Below are 4,560 nucleotides of genomic sequence, written 5' to 3' on the forward strand. Positions count from 1 at the left end.
AATGAATGGTAAAACTGCAACAAATAAATAATGTGCATAAGTCTTTGTGTAAACAGGCACAATTCCAAATAAACAGGCACAGTTCTCCTAAATAATAAACTCAACATATTCCCTGAATATGTACAGAAACACATAATGACATAAACAACATGTTAACATTAGCCGCAAGCTAGCAGCATCGCTAGCGGCTAGTTAGCTCGTATGCTAGCAGCTAGTTAGCGCGTCTTTTTAAACTTCTCTTCTCGGTTACCTTTTTTTGCAATAAACCTCCAAACACAACATGAAACATAGTACTATATGTACAAAAAACGAAATACACCCTTCACATCAACTTAGATGCTGTACTGGCCAAAAACGCAGCACAGAGAGAACAGATGTAGCTATGCAGTGTTTACTCGTTAAACAGGAACACACCAACTGCTCAACTTCCGGAACTTTCAAAATAAGACTATATCAAATATTATACATAAGAAAGCTTATAGTATATAACTTAGAAACAATACGCAATTATGAGCAATGGCTTCCTAAGGAGCCAGAACATTTTATTAAAAAAATTTTTGGACACAATTTAAGACCCCCTTAAATTTTGCTTTTGAGGCTTTCAGGGGGTCTCATGGGTTAATCAGGGGGGTTGAGACCCCCCGGACCCCCCCGTATTTCGCACTCTGTACAATATATAATGTCAGTTTGAGTGATTTAAAGAAAAGTCTAGCCAATAACTTCTTAAAAAGATGCTAATATCATAAAAGTAAGTTACTATTTGCAAATCCATATCAGCATAGATTTCCATACTTGTGTTATTGTTTTCCTTTATTACAGACAATAGGTCTGTGCAGCCAGGGTTCTTGGCATCCTCTGCCAAATACTTACACAGCATCTGGAGAGCAAACAGGCCCTTGTATTTTCAACTTGTATGACTTAACCGGTGCAATATGCTTGAAAAGGAGACTTTGTTTCAGTCCACTTTTCTTGGGTTTTTTCCACAAACATGAGACTAAGCTGAACAAAAGGCTGATAAGGCGATCCCAATGACCGTCTTCACAAAGGAATGTAAATTAAAGCAGGTAGATTCCATCTTGGCCAGAGAAACAAATCTTACATATCATAACAAAGTACATGAGGGGTTGGAGAAACCTCTATCTTATCAATCTGCATTGCCACAGTCCCCTAACTTCAGATGCTTTTGTTTTTAGCTAACTCTTAACAGATGCCTTGCAGATCTTTGGGAAGCTATTTATAGACTCAGGAATCTCCCCTCAAAACAAAGACAAGAGACACAAACTATCTTTTTATTTGCTTTCATTAAGTTTCCATGATGCCCACACTCCTCTGGCCTTGCTCAGCTGCTGACATTTATCAAGGTGGGGCACCCAGCAAGATGACCTCTATTCATGAAGACACCAGAGAAGGTCACACTAGGATGGGTGGATCAAGCCTTCAGTCAGAAACATTGTGCCAGACAATACAAAGGTTTAGGCTCCTAAATCTGACAGAAATAGGTACTGCCTTTCTTAACAACTGTTTGAACATCCATTGTGTTTGAGGCAGTGACCTTGTCAACCCAATAACTACCAAAAACAAAATATAAGGCTTTTGTAACTCTACTCCATTCCTTCTTATTTATTGGAGCGCAGCTCTTACAAGGTTTAGAAAAGAATAAAATCTTCTTGTAATCTTCATGAGAGGATGAGGGATAATGACTCACTCTCACTGAGCACATTGATTAAACTGTGCTTCAAAGGTCCTTTACAGTAAAAGTTACTCATATTGAGGAAAATTTTACTCCGACACACAAAATTTGGTCTATCTTTAAAAAGAGTAAACATCTCTTTTTGGTAGAGCTGCTTTTCTAGCAGGAAGCTTCTGCGGTTTACAGTTGATCAATTAAAACTACATCTTATGTGACTAGCTCTTTCCTGGCATAAGGAACAAACAGAAAACTACAGAGATGGAGAAGACATGAGGCATAAATCAACAGCCAAAGGACTTCAACCTGTGACAGCCTCATTAAGGACTAAAGCCTCCATGCATGGCTCCCAACCTTACTACTGTTCCAATTTAGTACTGCATCATCAAAGCACACTGATCAGTAAAATCAGAACCAAAAATGGCAGAAAAATAATTGAACCTTTGACTTTAAGTCTACCCTGTATATAACCTGTACCAGTTTCAGTCTGTGAGGCAGACACCCTGTCAACTTTTAAGGATAGGGTTAAAACATTCCTTTTTTAATAAAGCTTATAGTATATTTCGAGGCAGGATCATAATCTTGATTAACTGACAGCACAGATTAAGTTTTCGGGTGGACTTTCTCACTTAAAAACATATTAAAACTACTTTCTACCCACTCATAACAGCAAATATAGAAAACCCCAGTCAGCCTCAGCAGATGGCCGCTCACACTGAGTCTGGTTCTACTGGAGGTTTCTTCCTGTTTTTCCTCTCCACTGTCACTTCAAGCATGCTTAGTGTGAGGGATTACCTACAAGCAAATGAGTCGATGCAATCAACTGGTTTTCCTTAGATAGAAAACTTTGAATCAGTTAGAGTGAATGATCTGGTTGAATGGTAAAGTGCCTTAAGGTGACACGTTACGGTGGCCCTGAGGTGTCAACACCAATACAAAAGCTGCAACATAAATTCAACAGCTGTGACGCAAATACAAAACCTGTAACATAAATACAAAAGCTGCAACACAAATACAAAAGCCGTAACAGATATATATGAAATATATATATATATATATATATATATATATAAATATTTAATTGCAAAATATATAACTTTGCATATATTTCATCCAGTTTGAGTTTAGTTTATATAGTTTTTAATCTGAATAAATATGTGTAATCTAACTGAAAGGTAATTTTAGGATTTATTTTTGGTCTTTTTAGGGGTTTAGTCATGTAAGAGAGTATTGTGATATTACGGTATCTTTGGCTCATCTTTCATGTGATTCAAATGAGATCTAAGGAGCCTCGTATTCATTCTGACAGCAGCATGCTGTCTGATCCATGTCTGATCCAAGATGACTGCCCTCTAGGCACATCGGCCAGCGTTCAATAAGGCGTCTTCTTATATAATTTCCATGTGTATAACAACCAACTATTGCGTAACTTCCGTTGTAGCTTTATATTTCCGTTGCGGCTATTCTGTTGTGGTTTTTATATTTCCGTAGCGGCTTCTTTATTTGTGTTGCGGCTTTTGTATTTGCGTTGCAGCTTTTGTTTTTGTGTTACAGCTTTTGTATTAGTGTTGACACCTCTAAGCCACCGTAACATGTGCTGTGATTTGGCGCTATATAAATAAACTGAACTGATTAAATTTTTCCCATTTTTACCCAAAATATTAATCGTTCAACATAAGTTGAGCAGCAAAAAGAAAAAACCTGCTTTTAAAAATGATTTTAACTCTGGAAAATCCTTTGCCATTTTTCTTGTGTGTTGTTCCAGTATCACTGCAATTAAAAATGTGCCTTGTTCTTGTAAAGGTATTCTGTTGAGTTTTTATACTTTGCCACATTCAAAACTCTGACTTTCATAGATTCAGTAGGTTTTATGTGGTAGTCCACCACAAAGTAGTGAATAGTTATCATCAACCGGAAGTTTGATTCATGGTTTTAAAAATATATGTTGCGGCATTATATATCAATTGAACATTGACTGGGCCAAACAAAGACATAAATGTTCCATGAATTGCTCTACAGCGTCTGCTGGTTGGGCTTTAGATCTCCAGTGGCTCTTCCAAAAAACTAATTATCTTTGATTATGTCATGTTTCAGTACAGTGGGGGTTGACCCTGGCAATATGAGTCCCATTGATGATTTTATAATGGAAACGCAAACAAACAACTGATGGAAACAAGGCAACATCTGGGCAGGCAAACAGGGGAGAGAGAGAAACTAAAGTAATCACAGTGAGATGACTGGTATAATAACTTCAACATAGCTCAACTGGTTGAGACCAGAAAGGATTACAAAAACTCAAACACAGGGATCTAATGCAAAAGGAACTGTTAACTAAAGACTGAGACTGAAGTAAGAAATAATTGCTAAAATAATTCAAAAAGAACAGAATAAAACTAAAAGCAAATAGTAAACTATACAAAGAACTCAGTAGGAGACCAATCCAAAAGTAACAACAATCCCAAATAACTGAAATATGAAACACAAAATCTCAAATGTTTAATTTTCTCCCTGCTTGGACCGTCGATATGTGATTGAACAGTGGTCTGTGAAACGTTGAAAGTTGTGGATAATGGCTCTCTTTTTATCAGGTGAAATCTATTGTTGGGTAATTTACTTTTTAAAGCTAATGTATAATTGGATTTAATTTAACAAATTACTATTAACTAACTAATAGTTAGTTCACTCTTTATGTCGTGCTGAAAAGGCAAGTGACCATTTGATTTTAATTCAGTTCAATTCCGTTTATTTCTATAGCTCCAAATCACAACACGTCATACCAAAGCACTTTACAGTTCACCAGACCATACAGTCAAATTGATTCAAAGTTTTCTATCGAAGGAAAACCAGTTGATTCCATCGACTCATTGACTTGA

The sequence above is a fragment of the Cyprinodon variegatus genome, unplaced genomic scaffold (assembly GCF_000732505.1).
Source record: "Cyprinodon variegatus isolate N-32 unplaced genomic scaffold, C_variegatus-1.0 Scaffold764, whole genome shotgun sequence".
Classification (NCBI taxonomy): Eukaryota; Metazoa; Chordata; class Actinopteri; order Cyprinodontiformes; family Cyprinodontidae; genus Cyprinodon; species Cyprinodon variegatus.